Raw genomic sequence first — 15574 nt, 5'->3', positions numbered from 1 at the left:
CTTGTTTTGAGAATATATAAAAAGCTCTTACAAATCAATAAGACAAAAGCAGAAATCTTGTTAGATCAAAAGATCAAAAGATTTCAACAGCTATATTGCAAAAGATTTCTAAGCAGCTGTTAAACATGTCATGATGAACAATTTCATTAATCGTTAAGAAAATGCAATTTAAAACCACAGTAAAATATCATAATATATCCAATGCGATGGTTAAAATAAAAAAAAAAAACAGGTAAATAGTAGATGCTGGTGAATATATGGAGTAACTAAAACTTTCATACATTTTTGGTGGATGTGTATATATTCGTACAACTTCTTTGACAGGTATTTGGAAGAAGCTAGTCAAGCAAAACTTCTGTATCTTTTATGATTCAGTAATTATACTACTATGTACAGGCCCCCCCAAATGCATATATGTAACTAAAAGACACACACAAAAAATGTTCATTTCAGCACTATTTCTAATAACCTCAAAGTCCATCAATAATAAAATGGATAAATAAGATGTAGTATATTTATATAAGAGAATACGATACATCATGAGAATGAACAAACTCTTGTTACAAGTAAAAACATAAAAACAAATACAAGTTAAACAAAAGAAATCAGACATAAAGAGTATATACTATATTATATCAGTTATATAAAATTTTAAAATAGGCAAGATTATTTTCTGATGCAGTAAGTCAGGATAGCAGTTGCCTTTGCAGGGAGATAGTTACTGAGAGAAAGGCCTTGGACTGAAAAGGAAATAATTTATACTTTGAAATTTAGATAACGTAATATGACAACTTGGAAGAAAGGTTTTGGCGTCCTTGTAACGATTGAAGTGTTGGTTACTGGGAAGAAAGCGGGAGAACTGGGTTGCACCACCATGCGAGAGGCTGAATCTGAACAGTAGAACAGCAACCTGAAAGGTAAACCTTTGACCCCCGGATGTAGAACAAGGGTGTGGGAGGGAGTGACATAAGCCACAGAGGGATTCATCTCTGCACTGGGCTTCAAAAGGTGGCGACACTTCTGACTCTGGAAGAGCATGTGAAAGAGAACTCTAGAAGGACCTTCGAATTAAAGATTTTTTTTTCTACCACCAAATTTCCTTGGAATTTTAGGAAATTTCAGTTTATTCTCCAATAATTCAAATGAAGTGAACTAGTTTTCTCGGTGAGAAATCAACCACTTCCTTTTTCTTTTTTCTTTTTAATTCTTGTCTTTCTTTTCTAAGTACATCATCCCTTTTCATATTCTTAGCCCTTCCCAGCATCCTCTGCATTTTGAATCTGGGTGATCCTTTATTCTCATTTATCCTAACACTCAGTCCCTAACAAAAGTTTCTGGGGTCATGGCTCCCTTTCTGGGCTTCACTACCCCTTCACTGAAAACCAAGAAAAGCTGGTGCTGAGGCATGCAGTACATTCAAGAACTTTTTAATTAAGGGAGTGAAGGAACACCACAGATCTCAAGGCAAGTCAGGCTTGGGAAAAAAGCAAATGAGAAGTGCTCACAGGAGAGTGAACAGATAGAATCCTTTTGGAATCCAATTTGCCTTAAAATGTTTATTATGCCCATTGACTCAATATTTTTTAGAAATATATTAAAAAGAAGAAATTTAAAATTCAGAAAAAGGCTCTAAGCACATAGCTGCTTATTGCCATACTACTTATAGTGTGAAAAGAAAAAAAAAGAAGATAAAGAGTGAAATAATCTAATATTAAACAAAAAAGAATGGTTAAATAAATATACAGCATGATATATTAAAAGAGTTTGCAAGACTTTTCTAATAGATGGAGAAATAGATATATTAAAGACTAAATGACATCTTATTATACAGTTGCATGTTAATATAAACTTGACTGTAAAAATAAAAACAAAGCCAGAAAATTTATGGAAGAAACATTTTAACATAATTATAGTTATAATTTCTGGTGATAACGTTATTTTTATTTTTCTCCTTATAAATTTTTGTATTTTCTATATAATCTACAATGAGTACACACTGATTTTCTATCAGAGAATGTAAACAAGATATAAAAATCATATTTTCAAATACAATGCAAACACTATTAATAAAAATGCGAAGAAACAAATAAGAGATCCTATGATTCATTATAAGAATGGATAATTTTTCCAAATCACTCAGATGCAGCTATTCTTTAAAAGAATTAAAAAACAGTACAGATATAATAAATGTCATTTCCTCTTTTATTTTGATTTCATAGAGAGGGATGAAGAAATAATTTCCATTTGGAATCCAATTTTCCTCAAAATCACTCTACAAAGACTCGTACTGAATTATAGTATATTTATGCTAGTAAGCTAAAGAAACCATTAAGATTAAAACTCAGAATTACTCGATCCTTGATGGCATTAACAATTTTAAACCTTTCTTCCCAAATTTGGCTTGAGATTTGACAGATCATCATAATCACTTATAAACTCTATAAAAATTGTATTTGGAAGGCACTTTGAAAAGCTTCGCAGGTCCATTAACAGTAGCAGTACTAGCTTTCTTCACCACTGTAGTCTGATTATTCTTGGCAGGACCAGCACTTAAGTAAATGAAGAAGTCTAACTTTTGAATAGTTTTGCATTTTTTATAAGCATGAAAACCAAAGTATTCGGATAGCTCACAAACTCATATAGGAGAGCAATGATTTAACACTCTTTCACAAAAAAATTTATATTCTAGTCAGTATTTTGCACTGAGAGAAATAATCTTATTTTGATTGGAAGCTCACTTCCAAAGAAGTGAAAACGTAAATCAAGAGAAGTCAATGCAATGGCCTGATCAAGCAAGAGTGACAAAACGGATCTTCGGCCCGTGACACTGAACTTAATTTATAAATGAAATTCTTTCCATGTTGGTGTCTTTTCCTGAAATTAACATATTTTTTAATAATTAAAAATTATTTATAAACGGTCAAATATGTGCTGCTAGAGCTCACTCTGTTTCACTCCTGCCATGAATCCACTCATTTAAGTAATCTACTAGCAAGCTGCCAAAAAGGAAGACTAATTTTATTAATGGTTAAATCCTTGTCCCGTCCAGTAGCTTTTGATATTGGAAGACTGCAAGTACCTAACAATGCCTAAAACATTCCATTGGTAAATTATCTAGAATTAGTAACTGAAAAATATGGGAAAGAAATATTCACTGAGCATTAAGTCTGGCACAGCATACATATTGTACCGATTTTAATCTTAACAACTCTACCTACTAGATACATCCATGCTAATTTTATATAGCAGGGAATGGAAGCTCAGGAAGGCCACACAGTAGCTTAGTCAAGATGATACAGCCTCTTAGTGGCAGAGCTACAACCGGACAGAGATGTGATGGGCCTCAAGGTCCATGCTCCCTTCTATTTTATACAAGAAATTAATGAGAGGCATAGAGATCTTCCTGGTGCCCTCTATCACAGTCAGCAGCTTTCCTATTTCCTACTAATTCAACAGTGTTCTGAGAATTTACGCAGCAATAATATTACTTTATGCTGTGTCTCAAACACCAGCCAAGAAAGATTTTTAATTTAACACGAAGTTCCCACAAATTCACAAATTACTGTATATCTGTGTGGTTCCTGTTAACTTCACTATGGTTTTTTTTTTTTCAATTTTCTCTCATTTTTTTTTTTTTAAATTGAGAAAGAAAATAACAGAAAATAGAACATGACACAGTCATACTAAACTTGCAAGCAAAATTACATGAGCATAAATTTACTGACTTTCAAACAATACTGACAATTAGCTGTCATTTATGGGCTTCCATCACCACTCTTCCATCACCAACCTAATATAATTTTTCTCAAGAGTAACTAGGCATTTTTTTCTTACTAAGGGACTAGGGAAGGTTAAATTTGACAAGTGAAATGCCAAAAATGTAAGAAAAGAGTGTGATAGCACAATGCTCCTATACCCTTTTAGCATTTTTTTTTTTGAGATGATCTTCAGAACTACAGTTTTAAAGGATAACAGCCAAGCAACACTAAATTATAAACTGTCTTGTTATACACACCACTGGTATTTTATAAAAGATATTAATTAGTGTGATGTTTAAAATCCATCCTATTTTTTAAAAGTATGTGAGATTAATTTTTGATAAAATGATTTATAAATCTAAAGTGCACAGCAAAGTTTGATATCCTGTGGTGAATGGATACACAATTAGGTTTTTAATTTGTTTTTTTATTTTTTATAACTAGAACATAAACTTATACTTCCTTCTGAAATATATATTCAAGCCTGTTTTGAAATGTATATGGTATAAAACTTCAGCTATTTCCAAAAGTTGCTTGGACTATAATAAATACATGAAATGCAAAAATAAAAGCTTTAAAATTACTTTCTGCCAAACATTACAGCATTTGTGTGCACCATCGTGTGGCATGTATGCCATTTATCAAATAGCTTCAATTTAGCAAGCAATCAAATGGGAAACTCACTTTCGTGCCAAAGTGCCATCATAGTGTGGATTACTTGGAGGAAATTGGGGAAGTGTCAGGGCTTCTGAAGGAAATTTCTGCAGATAATATTTCACATGAAATTTCTCCTTGCCTTGGTATTCAGTGAAATCACTTGTCTATCAATGAGTACTGTCATTCAAAAGTGAGTGGAAGAACTCAGTTGTAAAGCATCTTTTATGCTTCTGCACATAATAAAAACCCTGAATTCAGAGTCTACCCATTCCTTCTGATTTATGCCTCTTCAGTTTACTGCCATGCATAAATATTTCTCACCATCCATTCTGAATCAAAGCCAAGAGCCCCAAACTTTACCAAATGATGATACATATCTACTGCATCATCAACCTATTTGCTCTTTATCTCAAATGTTCTTGTCATTCAGGTTATAGTTTACCTTTCTTTTTCTCAACAATTTCTCCAAGGGAGAACATCAGTTATGAGAGCTCACAGAAACAAATTTATAGATAATAGAATATATGAACTAGAAGAACCTTAGGTATTGCATACCTCCCTCTTTCTTTACAAGATGGGATAATGAGAGCTGGAGTGGGTTTTTGCCATAATGTTTTTATGAATTCATCTCATTAAAAAGTAAGGTTGACATTGGGTATCATGGATGAATCCCTTCCCTCAAGTTATTACTCCCCTTCCCTAAAATATTGTAATCACTTTTGTCTAAAGCTAAGCCAATGTATGCTCTTATCTCTTTTTTTTTTTTTTATGGAAGGGACTGTACAAAATGTCTTCATTGTGTTTAATCAAATAATATATGCAGATGATCATATGAATTAATTTTCATTTAAAGAAAAAAAATGACTGTTTTGGAGAGAAAGGTATCTGATTGGAAACAATAATTGATTGCCCACAAGTCACTCTGCCATCTTATAAGGCGAAATGGGATTGGGTCCAAAGTAAGAGTCCTTTCAACATTACAGCTTCCATTAATATAATTCATCAAAACAATAATTTAAAAATTGAATGTTTTTTGATATATTCAATATTATCTTATATTAGTTTCAGGTTTACGACACAGTGATTAGACATCTATAAAATTTATGATTTGATCCTCCCAATTAGTCTGGTCCCCACCTAGCACTATACATAGTTATTATAATATTATTGGCTCTATTTCCTATGCTGTACTTTACATCCCTGTGACTATTTTATAACTACCGATTTGCTTATATAAGAAATCTATAAGGTCCCCCAAATCCAGAAGCCTAAGAAACATTTATCTAATATGAACAATACTCTTTACAAGATTACAGTAGTACTTTGTTTTTCAACATGATTATAAATGTATGGAATTTTCAGTGAGTAATTGCTTATGTGAGAGTCAGACATGGCATATCTTGCTCCAAATCTAGTGTTGATGACAAATACATTTATTCACTGTGGATAATCGTGAGAGAAAATATTTCCCATTTAAAGCTAAAATAAAGCCAGTAGACATTGCTCTTGGAAATACAACCTTCATGTGGAAGAAAATGTTCCATGAGTGAAAACAAACAAAACACAAAGATAGCCACGGATCAATGCGTTAGTCTGAGAGAATAACACAGAAATATGCTTTATTCTCATAACTTGTTAAGTTCATTCTCAAGTTAATACTTAATAAGGAACTGTGAAACTATTGAAGCGTGAGGGTTTTTTTTAAAATTCAAAACCATGTGAATTATCCACTTGAACACCTACTCTAGGCTGGGTTTAAAAAAAATCAACTAACAGAATATACTAACATTGGAAAATTCAGTGATTTCAGCATGACTGTAAAACAACTTGTTATTAATTTGTAGTCATAAGGTTAAACCATTTCATTTTCCTCTTATAAAATAATGGCCAAAAAAATGGCCTTATTGGATTAAAAATTAAAGGATTCAATATTTTCCCAACAATATGGCTAGGAAATAATTAATTTAAGAGTGACTGATGATGTAGCTGGATGGTTCATAAAAAGGAAACTCCTAGCTGGTCTATTTATTTCTGTGATGTCTTTCACTCTTTGACAATACTTTCTTTTCATCACTGTAATTGTTCTTCTAAAATAATATTGTAGCTCTTAGACCAGGAATGTATGTCAAGAAATCATCTAATCAAGCTTTCTGCCCTCCAGCAGAGAACTCAATTCAACAAATTGTTATTGAAAACCTGTCCCATAAAAGTCAATGTCCTAGGTCTTGGAGAAGATTAAGAAAAAAGAGGGTTTCTGGTTTTTAGAAATTTACATTCTTCTCAAGTAATTAAAAAGAAACTAAGCTCTAGAAAAGAACTGAGTTCTTTGCCTAAGATCACACAGCACAGAGATCTTTAAAAAATATATCATCTTCAATGTACTCATGATTTCCTCTCAGAGTTGGAAAATCTCTTTGTCATATTATCAATAATGTGACAAAAACAGACTGTGGTGATAAAAAGTAATTTGTTCCTTGCTTTATATTAAAAAAAAATACTGTAACAATCACATCAAAGGGAAGAAAATGAAAGATGAAACATTCAAATTAGGAGCTGAAATATAACGATAGATAGAGAAGATTATTCTATTAAAAGACAACACTAATCTCTCCTTGAGAGAAATCCTTTTTCAGGAAAATATGAATGACGAAGGTAGAAAACTGGAATATACTCATTAAAATGGAAAAAAGAAAGAGAAAGTTTGTCAAAAACTGCAGACATTCTCACTCCCTCCACTTCATAATTCTGGGGCCAGTATAATTCTTTCAAACTTTCAAGAAACAGATTCCAGTATAAGTGTTACTCAAAAAGATACCATGTCTTTACAAGTATGTGCATGTATATCCATACCAAGCACAGTACCTGGCATATAAGAACAATTAAAATAAGTATTATTGGAAGAAAATGGAAATGGTATTTGCTATTGAAAATATTTCACAGAATAAAAAAAAAAAAAAAAAAGAAATGCTACCATATTTATTCTACCAAACTAGCATAACTCAGAAAAATCCAAGATTACCAAGCAAGGAAACTGTGGACTTATAATCTTACTTATAAAAAAGAAAGTCTAAAATTTTCAACCAAACATTGGCAAATGAATCTCAAGTTATATATATATATGTATAAAAAATATATATTTATCTATGTGTATATATATATACACATATAATATGTATTTACATGTGCATGTATATATATTTTATTTATGTAAATATATGCTCCATATATACATATATATTTTTATATATGTATATGTATATATAAGCTCCATGACAAAGTAGAGTTTATATTTTAAATGCAAGAGCTGTTCAGTATTAGGAGATATATTTACACAAATCAATTTATCATTTACTCAAAGACTCATATGACCATCTTAAGACATGTTAATATATTTTCAGTAATAATTATTATATGCAGGGCAGAACTCTTAAGAACTGTAGGAAAAAATAAGATAACCCTTTAGTATCATTTTTTAGAAAAACATTGTAACTCGAATCTAATGCCAGTATTAAGTTTAATAATGAAATAAATTAAATTAGGAAGAAGTGATGTTCTTTTTCACCACGATTATCTAACGATATTCTAGAAGTGTTCCATTGTGATCCGATAGAAGCTATAAATATTGAAAATAAGAAATTTTTTTGCATATAATTTAATTTTATAGCTGGAAAAAACAAGAGAATCAATTGAAAAATGTGTATAAATAAAAAATAAGTAATAATGTTGGCCAAAGAAATAAATTAATATCAATATATTTCATGAAAATCAATAATTAACACTATTTTAATAAGTAGTATATACCATAATGAATAAAGTAATATAATCAATATAGTTCAAATTAGCAACAATAATGCAAAATACATCAAGATTGAATTGTGAAGCCTGCAGAAAAAAAATCACAACATTCTACTTAAGAATATAAAAAAACAATATGGAAATATTAATTTGTGAAGAAAAGAAAATATTTAAAATAAACATGGCAGACACATGTTTATAGATTTTCTGCATATAAAACTTTTTACATAGCAAAAGAAATATGGGCAAATGAGGCATACAAGTAATTTGCAGTGATAACTGCAAATGAACAAAATTATAGAAATATTTTTAATCTTATTTGTAATTAACAAATGTTAATAAAAATGGGCATTCTTGAAGGCCAATAAAGACTAAAAGAATGTTGAAACTAACTGCACTGGAATTTAGAAATTGTGCACCCTCATACACTGCTGGAAATGTACACTGGCCCAGAACTTGGGGAGGCATTTTGTTAATATACATTAAAAATGAATATATGCATTGTCTTTAACCTTGAAATTAAACTTTGGGACTATATCCTAAGGAAAACTGGACATGTGCACAAGATGTATATACATAAGAATGCCTACTACATCATTGTTTTCAAAAGAGAAACAAAACTTTAATACAAATATCCATCAATAGAGGAATAATTAAATCAATTATTGTATTTATGAACAATGAAATTCTCTGCTGTCATTAAACTTGATGATGCATATCTGTAGTATTTGACGTGAAAAGATGTCTATGAATAGATTTAAATAATACAAAAGAAGCAAACAAAAAACGAAAACACAAGTCACAAAACCTTCATAAGGAAACAATTTCTATATAACTAGAACTTTCTCATGTAAAAATAAGTTCTGGAAAAATATGTCAGAATATTCACAGACATATTATGGGTCTTAATCCTCTATGACATGTTTGCCTGTGTTTTCTGAATTTTCTTCAGTAAGTATATATGCTTTTTTTTCTAACTTTATTTTTTAGAACAGTTTTAGATTTATAGCAAAATCAAGGAGGCTGTACAGAGATTTCCCATACATCCCCTATCCTGATGCATGTGTAGCCTCCCCCATTTTCATATGTACTTTTCAATATGGAAAAAATGAAGGTTTAAGAAGAAACGTATTATTTTGGGATAAGAAAAGCTCTGGGAGGTGAGTTGGTCCTATATATTGCTCAATGTAGAGAAAAATCTATACCCAAGGACATGGACACCTAATAATAATTTTGTTGGCTCTGGAGAAGTTAAAATTGTTTCCTGAATGTCTATCTTTTCTTAATGGGCATATACATAGTTGTATTTGAAAATGAATAAGTGAAAAACTCTTCTCTAGAGCATTTTTGCCCTATCTAAGAGTATAAACAAATCACCCTTAGGTAGTCAGGTTTGAGAAAGGCCTGTCTTAAAAGCATACAATGTATGCACCACATTTAAAAAGCCAGCCTTTCGGATGAGTTTAAATTAGTACAATCATTTTGGAACTCTGGCCGTGCATATTAAAGCTACATACCCTTTGAGTTAGCAGTTCTACTCCTGGGTTTACACCCAAGAGAAACCGATGCTTATGTTCACCAAAAGACCTCTACAAGAATTCTTGTCGCAGTTTCATTAACAAAAGTTAAGAACTGGAAATGACCCAAATGTTCATGAAAAGAAAATTGTGATATATTTGCACAATGGACAATTATACAGCAATGAAAAGGAACAAACTACTACCAAATGCAACAACATAGATAAAGTTTACAGACACAAATCCGAATGAAAGAAACTAGTCATGAACACATTGGTACTATGTGATTCCATTTACATCAGTTCAAAAAAAGGAAAAGAGTAATCGATAGTTAAGAAGAATAACAGTTAGTTTAGGAATGGAGTTATTTCCTTAGAAGAAAACAAGGATGCTAGAAATACCTTGATCTGGATCGAAGTTATTTGCGTATGTAACATGTAAAAATGTACTGATCTGAACATATGGATTTGTGAATTTAACATATAAAAATTATACCTCGATTAGTTTTTAAAAATTAATTAAAAGTAAAAACCAATCTTTTCAGAAAGAAAAAAAATCAGGTCAGCATATTGAACAGAATCTGTTTCAGGGTGAGCATTATATAGTCAGTACATATTCAGGCCATGGGAAGATTATTATATCATCTGAATATGTTTAATTACTACAAATGGCCAGCAGTCATTTATAGAAATCATTCATAAATATTTAAACATACTGCCTGGAAACATTTCTAAGACCTTTTAATACTTTTCTGTTGAGGTATATTGGTGTCATTTACCAAGATCATACTCTTGACTTGAAGTAATTGAAAAATTCCAGTGTAGATTGGCTAGTCCTAGTAATAACAATAACAAAATAAAACAAAACAAAAAAAACAAGAAAAAACAAGTAAGGAATTCCTGCCTGACAAATCGGTTTGATGGTTTTATCTATAAGAGAGGGAGGATGGAGGAGAATTTGCCAAGGGCAAACTGTAAAAATGTCATGAGCAGTTCTCACAATGTTAAGATCCTTTTAACATTATTAAATCTTATCTTTTTTTCTACTGAAATATTTTGATTTCCAGAGAGCATTCTGGGTAGCAAAAAATGTGAGAACTGTATTACAAAGTTACAAAAGCATAAGCATAGCAACAGATCTCTGCATCTTGCTTGCAGATAGTTTATGTATTCTCTAACACTTCCCCAAGCTTCCTTAAGAGTCCCATTCATCTGAAAACCAGACCTGCCAGTTAATGAAGTTCTAGATTCTTCTAATTTAATAGTTTCCTTTCAGTATAAACATTCTGTTATTCAAAGTTGAATTCTTTATCAGGTCTCTGAACCTCCTAAATGGTTTCTCAGGACAGGCTGTGACTTCAGACAATATGTCTATGCTTTCATTTTTCTCTCTCCTTCCCATTGCCCTTTTCCAAAATGGTATTTGCATAACTAAGGAGTGAGAATGGAGAGGTGTCACTAGTATGACTTCATGGTTGGACAGTGGAGCATTTCTGCATTGCTGTGTGTATTCTGCTTCCTCAGGTGTCTTTCTGAGGATATGTCCCTTGTCTGGTAGCTTTTGTAGTGTGTGTCCTATTGCTACTCGTACCTAAAGTTGGTGGGTTGATTTCTCTCAGCTGGGTCAAGGTTTGGTGTTGTTCCCTGATGGTCTCAATCTTTCTTCTGTTCTAATTGATGCCATAAAGTCTTCTGAATATCTGCACATTCTCCAGCTAGCCCTTGGCTTAGGTATTTAACCCTATAGGCTCCTCGCCTCTTACCCGGGTAAGACCTAAAACAGGGACACTGACTTCAGTTCAGCTTCCTTGGTGACTGTTTCTATAGACCCGTAGAAGATTTTGGATCTAAAATAAATCCATAGGACAGTAGTCTTCAAGAAATACCTTGAAGAATCTGTTGAAACACAGGTTTCTGGGCCCTATCCTCAGAGAGTCTGATGCAATAGGCCTATAACACGGTCCAAGAATTTATATCTCCAGCGTACTCCCAGGTGATGCTGACATTGATGCTGCTGTTGCTCTGAGAACCACTGGCCAGAGGAGAACCAACCCAAGTTCAGAAAAGCTTAAACTTTGGTACTTTCCATTTAACCTGAATATGGCTTGATACAGTCAATGACAGGCCACGAGATTATTACCTTCTGGAATCCCTAAAGTGATTTTTTTTTTTTTTTTTAAAAAAAGCTCCCTGTTTCTGGTATTCCCCTTATCTAACACCCCAATGTCTCTAAAGTGCTCACATTTTCCACCCCTAACCAACTTCCTTACATCCTTTCATCCTTTCACAATCATTGCAAGCCAAGATATGTATATTTGGCTTTCCCATCTCCTATATGCAATATTCTCTTACCCTAGGCAACAAGCCAAATAGCACAGTGGCCACAGGAAGGCACAGTATCTTCTTTATACTATTTACTAGTACTAGAAATGGTCAAGATATTTGAAAATGCCTTTCTAAAAAAAAAGCCTGGCTTTTTGCCCCCTTCCTCTACAGCAGCAGGTGGTTGGATGTCTCAGGTTAGTTAAAGGGATGGTTATGGCCTTAAATTACCAAGTACAGAGGTCATTAATATGTAGCTAAGTTATCCTTTTTGCAGATAATGTTCCTTGAGGACTCCATTTTGGCTCTTTCTTTGAGGGACTGATGGCCAAAGGGCTCAAATTACAGAGCACGCTGCCTATCATAAAGTAGAGAGCAAATCGATCCCTAGTGCTGAAACAGTATTTAACTTACCTAATGAAACATTATGGAACCAAAAATCCCTATATACTGTAATCATTTTCAAATATTCACTTTCCTGCCAATAGCTATATTTTGCCAGGTTGTGAAGACAAAGCATGTTGGCAAGATGAGAGACCTGTAACTGGCAGCATGGAAAATCTTTCTGTTGCCAATTTCATGGGCAGGTGCCTGGGAGTTGATAAGATGTGAGAGGAAAATTTGCTGCTATGATTCTGAACTTCATAGAAAGCCACTTCCTGCTATTTTAATGTTCGTAACCCCAGACCTATGTTGGTAAAAATTTTTAGGTAGTTTTGCTTTCTCAATTGGCCTACCACCATCCTATAACTCTCTAACTTTGGGGAAGAAATATGGTATTTAAATAGGTGTAAGATTCAGATAACAAATCAAATTGCAGAGCCGCAAGCAAGCTAGATTGTTTTGTGTGAATTATACTGAGTATTTCTTCATTGTGGAGCTCACTCAAAACTGATTTATTTGATGTCTTGGCATTAAATTCTGCTGGATTTCTTGAACTATCTTGAAAGACAATCAATGTTCAAACCATATCAAAGGTATAATGCCATGGATATCAACAAGGGATAGAGTACAAACACTGACTCCTTTTTGATAGAGGAAACATTTTGCTAAGTTTTGTTTACTTTGGGGTTTGGTCTTATAGCATCTAATTTCTATCAGTATGAACACAAAGGAAACTTTTACATTAAAAAAGGAAAAGGCAGCATCATTGTACATTATTCAATGGCCATTGAATTGGAGGTCTGATCCCCAATATTAGATCTCCGTTCTGTGAAGCTTATCTTTTGTAAAACTCATCAATAGAATGGACATCTGCTTTTCCTAATGTGGATCTTGGCACTCCCATTTTACCTAGTCCATTTTTCGGGTAAAGTTTTATACTCTCTTCCTCATAAGGAAAGGTCCTTAATGTAAAGAGAGTTATTCAGAAATAAAGAAAGCCATTTTCAGGGGAGTCTACACTGAGTAATCTTTAGTTTTTAATTAGCCTAATGTAATGAAATATATAAAACCAGAGATGAGAAAAACTGAGTTCTTCTAACAATTGAGACATGAATATTATTCATCCTAGAGCAGGTGACCTTTGCTCTCTAGATCTCTTTTATAAAATAGAAAGCTGGACCAGAGATGTCTATTCTTCCCTCTCATATTAAGTTTTAAGAATATGACGATTCACTTTAGGGTGCTGAATGAGACCTTGGCTTGCTCACACTCCCTCAAAGCTGTGTAGCACCACCCCAATTTGCTTCAGTCCAGTAAAGAACCTAGCAAGATGCCTACAGGGGTGTGTGTGTGTGCGTGTGTGCGTGTGTGTGTGTGTGTGTGTGTGTGTGTGTGTGTGTCTTTAAGGAGGGTTACAGAAGTTACTTCTAAGATTTATTTCTAAGACTTTTGCAGGACCTGCCTCCTAGGGTGCTCACTAAACACTCAACATATTTGTCCCAAAGTTTCTCCACACCTTTTGGATTTCTCCATGAAAGAGATTAGCCATGAAAACAAAAGCATTTGCCTCTAGGTGTCTTGTAATAGAGAATGCCTCAACTCTTTCACCTCTTGTAGTCAAGAAGTTTATTGTCAAACAATGTATCATCTAGAGATAAGACTAGCTTACATTACTATTTACAAGGTCTTCTCACCGTTTCCTACTTTTTGTGCTTATAGAAATGTTTTTGACCTCTTCAAGAAGCCCTTTTCCTCTAACCACTAACTTCATCACATATTTCATTTTAGAATTTATGTTGGATCATAAACTAATGCATCTGCAAAATATACATCAAGGCCTGCAGGAAGATTGAAAGCCAATCAAGACACAGACCTAGAGATGTTTCCCAAGGTCATGAGTGTGTTTGGGTTCCTTAGCATTTCAGGTCAGGAGGAGAAACCAGAGTTTTTATACATAGAGGTTTATTTCTACAAATCTGAAGAAATCCATTAGCGAACAACCAGTCAAAATATATTAACTTGTCATCTATCGCTGAGTAAAGTCCCTAAAACAAGACTCTCATGGAGTTTTAGTTATGTTTTTAATAACCCTATTCTGGTTGAATCTAATTTTAATACCTCCAGATAACATGCCAGGAAAAGAATTATATGTACAAACCAGCTTTTAATTAAAAGGAAAAGAACCTATGTGTACTTGGCTGCTTGATTTTCTTTTAGTTTTCTTACTGCAGAACATGGCCTATCAGCATATAAATGGCTTCTGATTAATAAGTACTTGTTTTGGAGACTGAAATAAGGTAAACATATATTAACAGAGTGAGAACAACAATAAAAAGAAATAAGTATCACTGGTTTAAAATGCATATTGTCATTCTAAATGCATAAAAATGCAGTTATGAAACCAGCATGGAGGACCATGGGCCTGTTTTATTGAAGTAATTAAATATTCTCATCAAGCTTATGGCTCTTTGGATTATTTTAGGCAACTGAAAACTGGAGGAGGAATGTTATTTGGGGCCTAAAGGATGACAGACAACTTGACTTCTTGACATCAGTGGACACAGTGGCTGAGTCTCAAAGTCCATTTGCTGCAGAAAGTGTGTGGCCTATTGAATTCGGGGGTTGAAGTAAGGAAAGGATTCAAACAGATGGCATCATAGCCAATGTTTTCTTTAAATTTCCATATAGTTATAGTATTAATAATAACAACAACAATAATAGTGAAGCCTTATTGAGCACTTAGTACATGATAGGCACTACTCGAGGCACTTAATAGAAGTTAACTCATTTGAACTTGACACAGCCACATTGGATAAGAAACATTCTGTGATCACACTAACCATTATGACACTTCCTTCTAGTCCTTGAGAACAGAGTTGGTCTCTTTTACCTTGACACTCCATAAACAAAGCCTGGATCTGTCTCTTCTTACCATGCCTCGTAGTAGACACCTTCATTTCTGTTTACTACTCTCTAGCTCTCTCACTGCTGGAATATGAGCTGACTGAGATCAGAGACTGTGCCTTCCTAATCACTGCATCTTTATGGTGCTTGGATCACTGACTCTACCTTTACATATTTGTAGAATAGGGGCCTCGAATAAATTAAGAAATACTATATTTTTTTCAAAGACTATTTCAGG

This window comes from Rousettus aegyptiacus, unplaced genomic scaffold (genome assembly GCF_014176215.1).
Source record: "Rousettus aegyptiacus isolate mRouAeg1 unplaced genomic scaffold, mRouAeg1.p scaffold_m13_p_4, whole genome shotgun sequence".
Taxonomy (NCBI): domain Eukaryota; kingdom Metazoa; phylum Chordata; class Mammalia; order Chiroptera; family Pteropodidae; genus Rousettus; species Rousettus aegyptiacus.
The sequence above is the reverse complement of the archived record's forward strand: the minus strand, read 5'-3'. Positions refer to the sequence as shown.